The sequence below is a fragment of the Microcebus murinus genome, chromosome 11 (assembly GCF_040939455.1).
Source record: "Microcebus murinus isolate Inina chromosome 11, M.murinus_Inina_mat1.0, whole genome shotgun sequence".
In the NCBI taxonomy this organism is placed as follows: domain Eukaryota; kingdom Metazoa; phylum Chordata; class Mammalia; order Primates; family Cheirogaleidae; genus Microcebus; species Microcebus murinus.
The window spans coordinates 73,219,529-73,237,888 of record NC_134114.1 but is presented as its reverse complement, the minus strand read 5'-3'; the positions used below and the strand labels follow the sequence as shown (position 1 = coordinate 73,237,888).

General features: G+C 35.6%; 1 long non-coding RNA gene across 2 annotated transcripts in view; it reads left to right on the top strand.

Annotated features, from left to right (window-relative positions):
* Positions 1 to 17,636, top strand: part of LOC142873686 (uncharacterized) — a 52,225-nt gene extending 34,589 nt beyond the window's left edge. For both annotated transcript variants that reach the window (XR_012921642.1, XR_012921643.1), the window contains one exon: positions 17,431 to 17,636. This is a non-coding gene — a long non-coding RNA (uncharacterized LOC142873686). The remainder of the gene's footprint in view (positions 1 to 17,430) is intronic.
* Positions 17,637 to 18,360: the final 724 nt, after the last annotated feature.

Sequence of the window (18,360 nt, the reverse complement as noted above, 5' to 3'; positions counted from 1 at the left end):
GCCTCCCATTTTGTTTTTGTTGCCTAGAATTGCTCTTGATATTCGGGGTCTTCTTTGGTTCCATACGAAGTGTAAAATTATTTTTTCTATATCTGTGAAGAATGCTGATGGGATTTTAATAGGTATTGCATTGAATCTGTAGATCAGTTTGGGTAGTATAGACATTTTGATGATATTGAGTCTGCCGACCCACGAGCATGGTATGGATTTCCATCTGTTTACATCCTCTGCTATTTCCTTCCTCAGTGTTTCATAGTTCTCCCTGTAGAGGTCTTTTACGTCCTTGGTTAAGTATATTCCTAGGTACTTTAATTTCTTTGTTGCTATTGTGAAGGGAATTGAGTCTTTGATTTGGTTCTCAATTAGATTATTGTTGGTGTATATGAATGCCTCTGATTTCTGTGTATTGATTTTGTATCCTGAGACTTTACTAAATTCATTGATAGTTCCAGGAGTTTCTTGGTTGAATCCTTGGGGTTTTCTAGATACAATATCATATCATCAGCAAACAGTGAAAGTTTGATCTCTTCTGCCCCTATTTGGATACCTTTGATTCCATTTTCCTTTCTGATTGCTGTAGCCAAGACATCCAGGACTATGTTGAACAGAAGTGGAGATAGTGGGCAGTCTTGTCTGGTTCCAGTTCTAAGAGGGAATGATTTCAATTTTTCCCCATTCAGTATGATGTTGGCTATGGGTCTGTCATATATGGCTTGTATCATTTTTAGGTATGTCCCTTCTATGCCTCTTTTCTTAAGTGTTTGTATCATGAAAGGGTGTTGAATTTTGTCAAAAGCTTTTTCTGCATCTATTGAAAGAATCATGTGGTCTTTGTTTTTGCTTCTGTTTATGTGGTGAATTGCATTTATAGATTTACGTATGATGAACCATCCCTGCATCCCTGGGATGAAGCCCACTTGGTCGTGGTGGATTATTTTTTTGATAAGTGTCTGGATTCGGTTAGCTAAGATTTTGTTGAAAATTTTTGCATCTATATTCATTAGGGATATTGGTCTGTAGTTTTCTTTTTTTGTTGCATCCTTTCCTGGTTTTGGTATCAGAGTAATATTCGCTTCATAAAAGGTGTCAGGGAGGTTTCCGTTCTTCTCGATGTTGTAGAATAGTTTCTGCAAGATAGGTACTAGTTCTTCTTTGTAAGTGTGGTAAAATTCAGGTGTGAAGCCATCTGGACTGGGACTTTTCTTTTTAGGGAGATTTTTAATTGCTGTTTCTATTTCAGCTGTTGAGATTGGTCTGTTCAGGGAATCTATTTCTTCCTGGTTGAGCCTAGGGAGGCTGTGTGTTTCTAGAAATTTGTCCATTTCCTCCACATTTTCTAGTTTGTGTGCATAAAGATTTTTGCAGTATTCATAAATTGTATCTTGTATCTCTTTGGGATCAGTTGTGATATCTCCTTTTTTATTCCTGATGGAGCTTATTAGAGATTTCTCTTTTCTGCTTTTCGTTAGCTTAGCCAATGGTGTGTCAATTTTGTTTATTTTTTCAAAGAACCAATTTTTTGTTTTATTAATCTCCTGAATAGCTTCTCTGTTTTCAATTTCGTTTAGTTCTGATTTGATCTTGTTGATTTCACTTCTTCTGCTAGGTTTGGGGTTTGTCTGTTCTTCTTTTTCCAGGTCTTTGAGTTGTTTCATTAGATTGTCTATTTGTGATCTTCTTGTCTTTTGGTTATAGGCATTTATGGAGATAAACTTTCCTCTAAGAACTGCTTTAGCTGTGTCCCAGAGGAGTTGATAACTTGTCTCTCCATTGTCGTTTTCTTCATAGAATTTTTTTATTTCCGTCTTGATTTCTTCATTTATGAAGTAATCATTTAGTAGGAGGTTGTTTAATTTCCACGTTTTTGTGTACAAATGTGAGTTTCTGTTAGGGTTGATTTCGACTTTTATTCCATTGTGATCTGAGACGGTACATGGTATGATTTCTATTTTTTAAAATTTCTTGAGATTTTCTTTGTGTCCTAGGATATGGTCAATCTTAGAGAATGTCCCGTGAGCTGATGAGAAGAACATATATTCAGTGGATTTTGGGTAGAATGTTCTGTAAATGTCAGTCAGACCCAATTGTTCTAGAGTTTTGTTTAAGTCCATTATTTCTTTATTAATTTTCTGTTTGGAGGATCTGTCTCGTGCCGTCAGTGGGGTGTTGAAATCTCCGGTGATTATGGAGTTGCTATTAATCCATTTGCTTAGCTCCAGTAAGGTTTGCTTTATGAATCTGGGTGCACCTAAGTTGGGTGCATATATATTTAAAATTGTTATCTCTTCTTGTTGGACTGTGCCCTTTACCATTATATAATGACCCTCTTTGTCTTTCACTACTTTTGTTGGTTTAAAAACTAAATCGTCTGAAATTAGAACTGCCACACCAGACTTCTTTTGGCTTCTATTTGCTTGGAATATTGATCTCCACCCTTTTATTTTTAGTCTATATGCATCCTTGCAGGTTAGATGTGTTTCCTGAAGACAGCATATACTTGGCCCGTATTTTCTTATCCATTCAGCCAGCCTATGTCTCTTGAGTGGAGAGTTTAAGCCATTCACATTTATTGAGAGAACTGATAGGTAAGGTAGATTACTGATCATTCTGTTGGGTTGGATGTTGTTGCTATGATTTCTGTCTTGAGCCATTGTAATATCTGGCCTTTAATATCTTTGGGTTTTGGTTGCTTTTATATTCGTGAGTTATTATTATGATGTTCCGTGCGTAACGCTGTTTGAAGTACTTCTTGTAGGGCTGGTCTTGTCTTGGTGAATTCTCTGAGCCTTTGCTTGTCTGAGAATGTTTTTATTTCTCCTTCATATAGAAAGCTTAGTTTGCAGGGAATAATATTCTAGGCTGGGCATTGTTTTGTTTCAAAAGAGTGAGAATGGGGCCCCAGTCTCTCCTTGCTTGTAAAGTCTCATTAGAGAAGTCTGATGTTATTAGAATTGGCTTTCCCTTGTATGTTACTTGCTTCTTTTGTCTTACAGCTCTTAGAAGGGCCTCTTTAGTTGATACTTTGGTCAGTCTGATGACTGCATGTTGTGACGTCTTCCTGTTTGCACTAAATCTCCCAGGGGTCCTCTGAGCTTCTTGAACTTATATATCAAGATTTTGAGCAAGGCCTGGGAAATTTTCCTCTATTATATCTTCAAACAGCTTGTCCAACCCTTCAGTGTTGTCTTCTTCCCCTTCTGGTAAGCCTATGACCCTCACATTAGGTTTCTTCACATAATCCCACAGCTCTTGTAGGCTTTGCTCTTTTCTCTTGTTTCTCTGCTCTATTTCTGTGACTGATTTATTTAATTGGAGGGTGTTATCTTCAAGCTCTGAGATTCTTTCTTCTGTTTCATCTACCCTGTTCTTGAGACTTTCCACTGTATTTTGTAGTTCCTTGAATTGATTCTTCATTTCCAGGAGTTCGGTTACACTTTTCTTCAATGTGTCTATTTCTTTTCCCATATCCTGGAGGCTTTTTGTGGTTTCTTTGTGTTGGTTATTGAGTTGTTGTTGCAGCTGGGTGAGTGTTCTTATGCCCTCAGTGCAGGGGATCTGGTCTGCAGGTCCGACCTCTGGGTCCCAGAGTTCAAACTGTATCCCCACCAGGGAGAGGATTTCCGGTCCTAATTCACCCACAGGGAGCCCAAGCTGGGTCTATGTCTCTCAGCCTCTGAGTCGGCACCGTTCTACTGGGAACACGGTGCCAGCAGCACCTGGTAGGGTGGGCGGGTAGGGAGCTCACAGTCTGAGTTCCCCTGAGTCAGCTGTAGGGTCCCAAACGGGAAGGTCCCGTTCCCTGGAGGTGCCTCCGTCTGGTGGCTGTATTGTCTCTCTGGGCAGCCGCGGGTAGGGTCGGCGGAGGGGAGGAGGAGGCAATATGGCGCCTGCCGTGTGGCTCGGGTCTGTGCACATGGAGGTGCCCGGAGGAAGTTGGGAACCTGGTGCCACGTGTGCTACAGGCTCACCGCTGGCTGGCGGCGGCGTTCTCTGGGCTGGTGTCCGCAGGTCTCTCCACCCGCTGGGGAGCCCACCAGCAGTCCCAAATGCAGGCGAGGGGAAATAGCAAATCCACCTACCCTTGCCGCTGGTCTCCGGGCTGCTCCGGTGGTCTCTGTCTCCAGTTCTCCTCCGCAGCCTCCTCCCGTGGAGTCTCCCAGGGTCTCAGGTACCCCTCCTTCCAGCCCTTGTCCGCTGTATGCTTGTCTTCTTGCTTCTTTCCTCTAATTTCTGCTAGAATCTGTCTTTTCTGCAGAGACACTCTGTCTGGCAGTGTTATTCGTCCGCCATCTTGCTCCACCTCCTCCTCCATGGGTTTTTACTATGGATGAGATTATTCAAAATTTGGCAACTTAAATATTTTCAAGTATGGGTGGCAGCTTTAATGGTGATCAGCTGCTGGTCATTCTTGCCCAGATCTCCAACCTACATTTTGAGCAACATACATTGCTCACTATTATTTTGACATCTATTCTGCACCCACTTCCTACAATCCTAACATTTCATATTGAAACATGGGTAAGAAAAAGTTATGTTACCAATAACTGGCTAGATTGGTTTTTCCTATTCAGCTTTCCTGTTGATAGGAGTATGAGGGAAGAAATTTAGACAAATTTGCTTTGATGCTTATGAAATGATGGTGGTATAAATTCAAAATATAAAATATCCATCTTAAATAAGCAACTCAAGATTTAATATAATGCAATGTTTTCCATTTGCAAAATGTCCAAGACAAGCAGATTTTGTTTTATAACAATTTTATTTGTCTTGTTTTTCTTCTGTGGCTCAGACTAAGATTCACTGCTTATCATCTAGTGTTTAAAAGTCTTGTTGCTGGAATCTCTTAGAATTGTCAGTTCTAATGGTTTCTCTCCCTCATACGATGTTCCTTCAGAATTCCCTGAGGAAGACAGGTTAGGAATGTAGGTATAGGCTCACCTTTCCTGTAGAGCGGGCCCCTGTTATTGTCAGTCTTCACTCCATTTCTTTAAATGAAAGTTATGATTATGTAAAACCTGTTTATTTTGCTTGATGATATACGCAATTATGAGACTTTTAGTTACCATAGATTTAAACAATATAAAGATGAAGTATGTGTTTTGAGTTAATCTACTGGGGAGATGATGCATTTTTATATCACATTTATTTTCTAGTTCTACTTTTTTGCTTGCGGTACAAGGTATTCATGAGATAGCTGGTCTGTGTGAGTCTAGAATTTCTGGTGTTATTCTCAGTACCATTTCCTTAACAGATGATGTTTGTTGCCTTTGGCTTTACTGCTTTCAGGATTTTGCATTCCATCTGATAACTGCCATGGTAGCCCAGTGGTTCCTTCACTTAGAACTTAACAACTATGTGATACTTGGCTATTTGGATTCTTAGCTGAACTACTTACCCTTGTCTGTCTCATGGTTTTATATTGATTTGTGTTGTGTTTTTTTTCTATTCTAGTCCCAGCCTAGCTGCCCATGCCTGGATTTCTCTGTGGGAGTACAAGATTTTATTAATACATATTGAGAAACATTAGAATTTATTAGTGGTAGCCATATAACTCCCAGTGGAGATCAGGAAACTAGAATAATTTTTTTTCATCTATGTCCCTGAAAAGAGAAGTAGCTGTGCCCTCCTTGACTGGAACTTTCCCACTTCTTGGCATAGTGTTAGAATGATGCAGACAGCACCCCCTCCCCACTCCTACAGCTTTTTTATTGATTAGTTCTCTAGATAGAGAATGGTATAAAATATTATATAAGAGATTACCAGCAAATCATTACAAATGATCATTTAGAAAACAATTCAGACAAGAACAGCTGGGCAACAGGGATTTCAGGGAACCTGGAAAAATGTGGGAGGAGAACTACATTTTGGCTTCAAGGTAAACTAAATAATAGTCATTATAGTTGAATAGGAGTACTTTCTGTTTGATGTTCTTTCTGAGAGCAGCTAAAATAAATTACAGACATATATTAATAATTAGTTTTTTGCAAATCCCCATTTTTTGAATACTTAAATTGAGGCAGAGGGATGATTGACTTATTCAAAGCACTTATCATGTCAGTGGTTGAATTTTGTTGAGATCTTTCATTTGCTATAGACCATATTGCTTCTAATGACATATTTATAATTCATCTCAGCTTCATCCAAACTAGGAGCTGACTTTTCTGGTAGCAGCCATAATTGTCTATGACCTATACAATACGAAAAACTGGGGTTTGGTGTTTGCAAGAATTCTTTCCTTTTAGCTCTCTAAGTTTATATTTATGTAATTTGTGACATATTAATAAACATGTTTATTTCTCATAGTGTCATATAAGAGGTTTGAAATGATCCCACCCTATAGCAGTAAAAAAAAATTAATTCATTCAATAAGCCACCTGTTATATTACTAATAGAATGGGAATTAACAATCAAAATCTTTCTTCCTTAATAAAGATTTTTCTAAGAAAGCCATTGGGAACTCTCCTATTTCAACATCTAAATATATGTTAAAAATCCTAAGTGAATATTTAGGAGCCAAAATCAAACGCTAGCACAACAAGCACCACAAAATTGTACACATTGTTTTTTATACCAGAATTTTACTATTGTTTAAAATAAGAAGGTGAAACCTGAAAAATATTTGCAGCAATTATTGTTTAAATTACTTTGTAACTACAGCATTTAATTGCAAATAGAAATTAAATGGGTCATATATTTTCAAAGATGAATGATACATATTATTCATCCACCCATCCAACATTTCATCCATCTATCCAGTACTGAGAGTTTGTTCAGTATACACTCTAATACTGACACATATATTCCAATATTCAGAGTATTATAGATGCTGTGATAAAAAGTCAACATGCTTTCACCCACTCTATTTTATGCTTATTCTGAGCTAGACACGAGGCTTAGAATGAGGGGATATAGAACAGAAAGCATCCAACCCATTTTTCATTAAGTAGAAGCATACAAAACCAGAAAATTACAAGGCAAAAAACCTCCAAATTCGTTTTTGAGAATGTAATAGGAAGGATCTGATGTAAGAGATTAGCTGCTGATGTTCACAGCACAAGTAATGAATCCAAATATCTATATGATTTTTCCCAATTAATTAAATAAAAGGATAAGTTGTTCTACTTTAGACAGTTGAGGAAAAGTCCTCAGAACAACCTCATGATTCAAGTATTATGTTTGTGGCCTTAACTAAGCCAAGGAATTCTGGTAGTTGAATAGATACACAGAAACTTCTGTATAACTTGGCTACCATAATTTAAACACTACATGAAGAAACAGAGATGAGGGTGTATAAGCAGAGATGATAATATCAATTACATCTCAAAATTCCTAGCAAGGCAGTATTTTTGCAAGGTAATAGTTGATGACTCTCTTTTCCCAGATGTTTTATATTTCTCAGATGTAACTTAGTTATTAACATTGATGTGACTTTATACAATACTCAATCCATGATGCATTAATATCAAAAGCCTAATATAGGCTTCGTTCTAGATTTCCCACTTTTCGTATTGTAACTTCTTTCCCTAACGCTGAGAAACCTGGTTTCATGATCATTAACATTATTAGAGACCCCTCCTCACCCCAATGTATAACCAATTTCTGATTGCAAGCCCTGGTGCCTCCCACATGCAAAACCTTTTGTCATCATCCCCCTTACGTTCTGACACCCTGGGACCAGCCACCCTACCATGTGATGCTGTACTCACCCTGGTCAGGCCATAATATACTGCATCATGTCAGCTGACATGTGGATTGCTTAATAAATATTTGATTGATTAATATATTTCAATAACACAATGCTTAGGATTTTCACAGAGCAGCTTATTTTCAAAAGAACAGCAGCATCCTGTAAAGCCAACAATTTTAGGCTTTATTTCTGGGTTAAAATTGTATTAGTGTCAAGTTCAAGTCCAGTTGTTTCATTCCAGCCAGTAGAAATGAAATATGCAAATATATTTTGGATGAGGTTTGAAAAGGCCCAGGATCAATGAAGAGGAAAAAAGCGGATTTTCTGTTGACATTCTAAAATGACTCATTTAATAATTTAATTCTCTCTGGAATTGTGAAAGAAAAGCAAATGAGGTATTTAAAGATAGACTATAAAAGAAGGCAAAGGGTATATACAGAGAAAAGAGTAAAGAGATTTAAAAAATCCTTTGGTTAATTCATGGTATTTCTACTTAGTATATAAGCAGAAAGGAAAAAAAAAGTGAGAGAAAATTTATTCTTAATTCATCTTGTAGAGTTTAAATATAGGCAAAATGTCTATGCTACAGAAAAAATAGTAGGAAATTAAGATGTGTAAAAAAACTTTATGTTACGTATTAATGGAGTTCAGGACATGCTACCTACCCCAAAATAGGCACTTTGGCATTTCAGAAAATAGTAAAAGCAGGAAGGACATTGTGAACTTTCCCTCACCCTTCTCCTCTGAAGCAAACCATAAAAATATTCTTTGACCTTCCCCCAAAGCAGGTCATAAGACCCTCATGTGAGAGGTACCCACCCCATACCCACAAGAAAGGAATGGACTTAATCTCTGAAGACACAGAGAAGAATCTGAAAAACAGGCCTTGCTAAGATCCCCAGTTTATTATTATACTATTAGGTACTATACTATACTATATCCTCTTTGTCCAATCATGCAACTCCATGATTGTCTGTTTTTCATCAAACCTAAGCATAAAAATACAGTTTCATTGTTTCTTTGGGTCTTAATTTCCGAAGGCTCCCATGTCACGTGAAACTTACATTAAATAAATTTGTATACTTTTTTCTTGTTAATCTGTCTTTTGTTGTAAGTGCCTCAGTCATGAACCTACAATATTTAACTAAATTATGACTTGGGAGATAAGATCTAATATAGATTATAATCATATAACTAATATCAATTAATCAGCATCTGTAACCAGAGCAGCATCAGTAATTAATGAATTGTCAATGACATGGTGGTAGTCAATAGATTGATGCCAAATCATTGTGGGCTAGGGATTCTAGAATTGTAGGTCTTTCTTGAGTATCTCCATTTTGCCTTGTTCCTGCCCCCGAACAAACTCAGTTTACTCGGGGTTGAATTATTGGTAGCACCCTCTTTAATGCTGGAAAGTGTTCCAGCTTGGATAATAAACTATATGGTCATCTTATCTTTAGATAGAATTTGGAGAAAAAAGGCTGAGGAGTCTTAGCTCTTCTTATTTGTCCCTTTGACCCACAAGAAATAAGGCGATTTTAAGCAAGTCATTCAAAGGCATGTAGGTATAGTCTCTTCCTGCACTACATAATAATGCAAATTGGACCAATCAGCTGCATTTACCACAGCTGTAACTTCTGGGTGGTCTTTAAAGAGAACTCCATTTAGAGTGTATTTCAATGATGCAAGGAAAATTTCACAGACTGCTAAAATGAGGGTGGGAGGTCTACAGTTGAGAGGGTTTCAATCACTATATTATGGACAGCAGGAGAAAAGCTTTTCTAGCTACAGCTGTTGCCTGAAACTTCAGTCACTAGTTACCAACATACTTTGTTCATAGCATTCTACTATTTACCTATTATATGTGGATAAATCCTGAATACCATGTTATTCAAGGTGGTGTGCTTAAGAATGTAATTTAGTACTTTTTGTTCACAGTATTCAATGTTGACAAAACATGCTGTCAATGCTGCCTTTTGTGTAATGAAGAGAAAATAAGATTTAATAGGATTTCATATTTCGGTTGTGTGATTCAATACTAATACACTATGCTCGGGTGCAAAATTATTAGTAATATAATACTTTCACATTGAGAATTAAGATAGAAATGGGATTTCTGTCTGTCAAGATTAACTGAAAAATTCAAGACTTGATTGTGAAATATAACGTAAAGTTTTAAAGACTACCATGTCTGATCAAATCCACTGAGAGAAAGTTCTATGTATATAAATGAAAATTCTATGTATATAAATGAGGAATATTCGATGTAACAATACTTGATCATAAAGACACTGTTAAATCTTTAATCCATTTTGGATGAAGGGATAAAAGTTATTTAGTGAACTGGTTGCATGATGTGGAGAATGAAAAAATAAGTTCAAAAGATGAGAGAAAGAAAAATAAATCAAAGCAAAAAAGAGAGAAAAGATAGCTGCTGAGAGTGTCCAAGGATGAAACCAGAAAGGAAAACAGCAAGAAATCTGAAAGCTGCTGCCTAATAAGGTGATAATAGAACAATCTGCATTTTCTTGCTTACAAAGAATGGCCTTTTTGAGAGATGGTTTTGGAAATGGGCTCTAGGAATTTTATGAATCTAAGTAAAAACCACATAATAATACAAATATTAAAAATGATAACATTGCTTCATTTTGATCAATCCTTTGAGGTATGGAAAAGTAGACATTGTTACTCAGGGTTACTTAGGAGATGCAGATCTCTCTCTCTCTCTCTCTCTCTCTCTCTCTATATATATATATATATATATATTATAAGCTTGTATATATATAAGCTTTATATAGTATATATAAATATATATATTATATATATATATTTATCACCTATATATCACCTATGGAGACAGAGAGCTCCCTGCTTAGTCTTTTCCTACCACCTAAAGATTGTCAATTTATCTTCGGGCATTAGCAAGTTGGAATTTGGGAGACAAATAGGATGTCTGATTTGGGTGTCTTGGTTTTATTCCATGGGCCAAATAATATCTTTTTGCTAACTGTTGAAAATAACTTTTGAAATGTACATTCATTTATGTCTCAGCAAACCAAGAATAAGATCTAGCAATACTGTCACTTGAATACATCATCCTGCTCTATTTCATGGATTTGGACTCTAATGGTGACTTACTCTCAAAAGTTATACTCAAAGAGTGGGAGATTCTTTAGTTATAACCTCTACTCATGGAGGTTTGTGATCAAAGGATTTTGGAGGAGGCAACCTTGGATATCCCATATGCCAGATTTGTTCCCATAGTATTCTTTCACTACCCCACACATGGACAATCTCCAAAAGTTTGAGAAAACATGGAAGACTTATGGCTTAGCTTATGAGATACACCAGTATTTGCTTCTCCATACACAACACAATTTTGGCAAAAGCTTAAAATTTATTCTCCCCCAAAGAACAAGATACTTTCATTGGCAGCCTAATGAACAAGCTCTTTGCCACAGTCACTTTGGCTGCACTGTGGAGATTATAGATGAAGAAGCAGTACAAATAAGAGATGTTATATGGATACGATCATGTTATTAAATAATTTAATTTCCCTCCAAATATCAACATGCTTAAATATAGCATATTTTGAATACTAAAAGTACATGATTATAACTCAACACTGGTATTTCAAAGAAAAGACTGAAAATAATTTTAGTATATTTTTTCTTTGCTTAAATTTATAACCCAAAGAAGTTAATATTTATACACATATGTATATGTGTATAAATATTCCAAGTTTATTTATTTACTAACTTTAGGTCTTGACAGTCAATAGAGACTACCAGTGCCTAAGAACTACATGCAGACAAAATAAAACAGAAATATTGAGCATCAGTGTCTTCCTTATTTCTTTCTTCATCCTTTAACCACTACTGCTTAAAATGTTGTCTTGGAACAAACCTTCATTTGAATTGTTAGAATTCAGAGTCTTCAGGCCCATCAGAACTATGCAATCATAATGTCTGGTTTGTGGCCATTTATTTTTAAGTCTTACGTGTGATTCTTATGCCTAAGTAATTGTTGATATTCCTTTCAATAATCTATTTTGCCTCCTTCTGGCAGCAAAGATAGCTTAACTGCTTCCTCTCTCTTTTTTTAATAGCACCTTTACATTAAAAAAAAATTCTTGATGTGCTGGTATATGGTCATAGATTTCACTTTTCCTCGGCAGCCAATGTGCAACTTGCTGATAAAAAGGAAATGAGCGATGACTGTGGTTGATTCTGTATAGTCATTCCTCATTTCCAAAAACTGATTCAGAGGGAATGTCCAGTCTTGGGTCAGTGGCATCATCTTCACAGATAAAAGAACAGCTCATTAATCATTAATTTTCATGCTGCTGTGAATGGAGCAGAGTGGTTTCCAAAGAATGTACTGTTCTCTCTCTTGGCCACATTATTCTTTCAGTAGAAGTTGCTTAGACTTGTTTCTGGGCACCATTCAAATCAGATATAGAAGTACTCAGTACAGGAAAAGTGGAATGCAAAATAAGGGGATAACAAATGCTGAGTTTCAGGTAGCAAGATATAGTGTTGTCTTTTCTGCTGATCCTTCTCCCAATAACACAACCACAAAGAAAGAACTATGAAGGGAAAGAAGTCTTGGCTCCAAGAAACATAATTCTGAGTCCTCCTATCTTGAGGAAGAATTTGCTAATTCTTTTTTTTTTTTTTTTGAAAGACTGGGTCTTGTTATGTTGTCCAGGCTAGACTTGACCTCCTGGGTTCAAGCGATTCTCTTTGCCCCAGCCTCCTAAGTAGCTGGGACTATAAACATGTCCCACACATCTGCCTACAGAATTTGATAATTCTTTATCTACTTTAAAATACTGAGAGTGAAGATTAGGACAAAAGGTCCCAAGAATAGGACAAGTGTCCTAAAATTTCTAAAAGCCAATGTGTAATGGAGTAGGACCAATGGACTATCTTGGAGGCTTAAGGGAGAGGGGAAGGTGAACAAGGAAATTCTGTGAAATATCAGAAGACAGGAGGAGTTCTAATCGTAGAATTCAGGAATTCCTTTTTTAAAATTTAAAAATAAATTTTAATTGACAAGTAAAAATTATCTATATAATGTAAACGTGATGTTTTCGATGCATATACTTTGGAATGGCTAAAGTAAGCTATTCAACATACACATTTACTTCATTCTTATCATTTTTTTGTGTTTGCGAATACAAACTCTACTCTCTTAGCAATTTTTGAGTACACCATATTTTGTTATTAACTATAGTCACCATGATGTGACTTGTTCCTCCTATCTAATTAAAATTTTATGTCCTTTGATGAACATCCTCCCATGGCCTCTCACCCCCAGCTATGGTAACCACCTTTCTACCTTCTGTTTCTATGAGTTTGACTTTCTGACTTTTAATTTTAAGTTAAAGCTCTGTTGATTTTGTTATCTTTTCAAAAAACCAACTCTTCCTTTCATTGATCTTTTCCCATTGTTTTGCTAGACTCTATTTCATTTATTTCTGTTCTGATTTCTATTTTTGTTTTAAATTTTGGGCTTAGTTTGTCCTTTTTCTTTATAGTCCCTTGAAGTGTAACATTAGGTTGTTTATTTGGGATATTTATTCTTTTTTTATGTAGGCATTTATTGCTATGAATTTCCCTATTAGAACTACTCTTGCTGTATCCCACAAGTTTTGGTATTTTGTGTTTCCATTTTTGTTCATCTCAAGATATTTTTAAGTTTCTCTTTTAATTTCTTCTTGGATCTCGTGGTTGTTTAGGAGTATGATCTTTAGGATTTCTTTATGCTTAGAATAAAAGTAAAGATTGCAGTGTCCATATCAGATGTCACACAAACAGAATAAACATTTACTAAGTTACCATTGGAGTACATGCAGAGCTGTGTAACTAAGGTTGGATTATCATGATTCTCAAAGGAAGTTCAGACATAACCAGACAGGACCTCTGTGTCCCCTTTCACAGAAGATATGGTACATTTTTCAATTTGTACGCTTCTCTCAAAATTTGTTGGGCTGATGACTAATCCAATGCCCTTTTCTGAACTTAACATTAAGCAATATTATATTTTAAAATGACAATAAAGATTATGTCTTATCTCATAAATGAGGGATAAATATGTACAAAATTGGTTTTCATGGGTTTCTTAGGCTTTGTGTAGTAGATTGTTCTTTTAATTTATTACATGGATTCAAACATGTCATAAGCCCATAATGTTCCCTAAACACAATTTATGATCCAAGACTGTTATCACATCCTTAATTTATTCTAGGCATGATGAATTCTATTTACCCTCATATAATTTTATTATTAATAAAATAATTTTATTTTAAATTTATTATTTATTTTAAATAAAATAGAGATTTGGTGATATATAGGCTATAGTATATTTCACATTAATATATTATCAAAAATTAAATAAAAACTTATGCATTAGATAAGTGATGTTACCCTCATAGGGAAAGAGAAAATACTTTCTCTTCATGTATCACTAAGTTCACAGCTGAGGCCTGTATAACAAAAGACAGATTAACAAGAGAAAAGCATACACATTTATTTAACACAGAAGTCTCCATAAGGCAATAAAGACCCAAGGAAATGGATAAACTATTGTATGATTTTTAAACCTGTGTATTTTTGTGCTAGATTTGATAAAGAAATAAACAGTTGTGGAGTAGTATTATTGGCTAAAAAAGTATGATTTAAATGGCAATAAACTGGAGGGAATTTAGCAAGGTCAATTGGTTCAGATTTGTTTCTGTGACTCTGTGCCTTCAGAGATAAGAATGCTCCTTTCCTCCAGATATGGGAAGGGCATCTCTTGAAGAAGGGTCTTACGATCTGCTTCTGGGGAAGTTCAGAAAATTCTTCCTAGATTTTATCACCTGCTTCAGGAAGAAAGAGCTGAGGGAAGGTAAGAGTGACTTTCCTGCTTCGGCCATTTTTCCAAATGCCAAGGTGCTATATTTTGGGGTAGAATGTCCTAAACTCCATCACCCCTAGGACACAGTGCCATCTGTATTGATTTTTCTCTATACAAGACATAAAAATCCCCCACCCTTCTATCTCCCCCATTCAGTCATTCAGTTTTAACTGGGGGTCTGCATTGTGCAAGGTATGTCCCAAGTGCTAAAAAAAAGTGCTAGGAGGAAGTGCAAATGTTTTGGTGAACCAATGTTGAATTATGCTCATAGTAGATGTTAATAAAATAAATATTAGTTAAGTAAATGAAAATAAAATATGAAAAACATAAATGAATTTTTAAGATTTTTCTCCATCTAATCTTACCTTTTATATATCCATTCAATCCCCTCTACCTATCTGCCTTCCCAGACAGCCAGGAAATGACCAAATGGAAACAGACATACAGTGTTATATTTTACCTGTATTGGCTCATATAGTAGATGAACCATAAAAGATAATGACATTTCTAAATATAGGGAGACTTTTTTATTATTTCAAGATCAGTTTTGCTTGACAACCAATAGACTTACTAATCAACAGAGCTAAACCTGCTTAGATAATATTTTCCATTGATCTAGCTGCCGTGATACTCAGCATTCTTTTATATTCTTGTTAAACTTGTGCACATTTTTAAAGTTTCTGCTACCATGTTAACTCCTCAGAGAAGATTTCTCTCATCACCAACTCTAAAAAAAGCCCTCTCAACTTCATTGGTACATGTAGCACCTCATTATGATTTATTTTTCTTCATAAACATCTGTAAAAAACTGACTTTATATGGATATTATAAATTCGTTTTTTGTCCGTAGTGTATCTCAAAGCTCTAGTACCTTGAACAACAGCTGGTGCATAGTAGACACTAAATAAATTGTTACTAAATAAAATAATATATAATTTAAAATGTATTCTGTAAGAATATTAATTAGAAACAGCTTTAAAATACCCTTTGGATTTAGAGATCTGATCTAACATGCTTTTCTTACAGTGGGAATTAATCGAATATAGTTTTTAGATATGTTTTATAAATTTTAATTAGAACTGCACATTATTCTATAAACTGAACTCAAGGAGGTGCAAACACAACACATGGTAATTTTTCAACGTTTCCCTTTCACTATGCTCTGTTGGGTTTCCTTTCTCATCTTGGGCAGATCTCATAGCTTTCTTGTAACTTTTAATAATTAAGATATCCCATGGAGGGGTCAGTGTAAGGCTGCATTCCTCTCTTCTCTTTCTCTCTATTCAAGTAGGATGGGATGAGCTTCCACGTACCTACAGGGAGTTTAAGCTCTCCTCTCAGAGTGGGAGTGAAGCCATTCTCAATATCTCTTCCCTTCTCTCTTCTATTTCTATTCTCCTGAGGCTGAATTTAATAGAAGAGATGGCAAGGTCAGCTCCTGTACAAACAGAATCTCCTACCTTGGTTGTTGCCACCACTCTGGCCATAAGTGATTATAGCCAGTGGAACACTCTGGGGGAGCAGGCAATGCAAATGGTTGGCTTTCTTTTGGAACACAAGTGCTAGTTTTTCAGGGAAGTCTGTGTTCTCACTTTGTCTTCCCCTAATACTTGCCAGAGAGTTATTTAAAAGCTTTAGTCATGGTATAAATATTTGCAGCATACATGACTAATAGTTGTTTTCTCTTACACTCAAATAATTCTTATAAACCAATTGGAAGAAGATAAGTGCCTAAATAAAAATTTTAAGATGGTTAGAACATGAACAGGAAATTATTCATAAAAAAGAAGAAATACAAATAGCTAATAAATATTTAGAAGCATGTAAACAGATAATAATAATAATACTGATAATAAAGGCCTCCCCTCTTTTTTGGCCTATCAGATTGAAAAAGGTTTAAAAGGCTGATAATCTGGGTTCAATATTTTTAAAATGAGTATTCCCTGCTTGGTGGGCAAAAGGTGGTTCAACATTTCTGAGGGCAAATTGGCAATCAGCTTCAAAAGACTCATAGCTATGTAGAGGCTTTGAGAAATTCTATTTCTGTAAATTTATTCCTCTTCAAAATAGAAATTATGAAAAGATGCACGTACATGGACATTATTACTATGTTTTTAATAGCAAAAATTTTCAAATAACTAACAGTAAGGGATTTGTCAAATATAGAGAACTACATGATGGAATATTATGAAGCTTTAAAAATGATGTGACATTTATTGAATACTTATGTGGCAGATATTATTATAACTTCTTTGTATATATTGACTCATTTAATAATTCAGTGACCCTATAAGGTAGATAACATTAGGATAACCATTCTATAAATGAGTCAAGGAGTTTAATTATCTTACACAAGATCACACAACTGATCAATAAGACTGAGATTCAAACTTAAGTAGTTTGATTCCAGAGCTTCTGCACAAATACTGTAAAGCACAACTTCTCCAATGTAAGTAATAAGGTAATTGTATATTTATTTGTTAACATACATATACTTAAGATATAAAGTTGATTAATAAAAAGAAATAGTATGATATATGTTGAATGAAATATGTTATGAAAGATATAGGTATACGTGATATGTATATACCTATTACACATACGCACAAAAAAATTCTTGATTGTATGGAGTTATACAGCTCCAAATGCTAATCAGTCGTTATCTCTGGGTAGTAGATAATAGATCTGGGGTGATTATTTTTCTTTACATACATGCAATACTTGGTTTCATCTTTATGAACATGCAATCTAAAGCAACAAAACAATGCAATAGAAACCAATAAAACCTTTGGTCATCTCTGTTTGAATTATGGAAAGTGTTTTCTATCTCTTGCTAGCATAGTATGGAGCTGGTGGCCGTGTGAACTCCTGATGTGGTGGGAATCGTGGATCTGTAGGAACTGAGGAACAAGCTGGAGGAAGAGATTCTGGCCAATAGTCAGTCCAGGGAACGGTGTACATGCACCAGAGCCTACCATGGATATCATGCTCAAAACTCAGTTGCCCCACATAATGTTCATCTGTTCATTTTGTTTCTCCAAAAATAAACTTACAATGAATAGTAGAAACAACATTTTCCTTTCTTTTTTTTGCTGATCATAAATTGACCCTCAGTGTGCTTATTGGTAACTTATTAAAGTGCAGAAATAAAAATAATAAATATACAAATATCTGTAATTATAATAATTTTAAAATGTAGATTTCCCAATAATATCAACTGGTTGAAGTTAGATTTTCATATATTCTTGAGACCAAGATTTTGGGGGTGGGGGAGAAACATCAGGAAATTATAACAGCATTTGAACAATTTGATAAATATATTTTAATACAAAGATGTAGAATGGGCATGGTGGCTCATGCCTGTAATCCCAGCACTCTGGGAGGCTGAGGTGAGAGGATTGTTTGAGGTCAGGAGTTTGAGACCAACCTGAATAAGAGGGAGACCCCGTCTTTACAAAAAATAGAAAAGTTAGCAGTGTGTGGTTGCATGCGCCTGTCTGTAGCCCCAGCTACTTGGGAGGCTGAGGCAGTAGGATCGCTTGAGCCCAGTAGTGTGAGGTTGCAGTGAGCTACAATGATGCCACTGCACTCTAAGATACAAATGTCTACTTTCAAGAGTTCCCTAGATTCATAGCAAAGTATAAAATATATTGTTCCAGGTCGCTTTACAAGGGCAAACTTTCCATAAAGCATACCGAGACTTCTCTTAAAGGTTAGCATGGTGACTGTTTTGCTTTCAAAATAATGACTAATTTAATAATAGACTG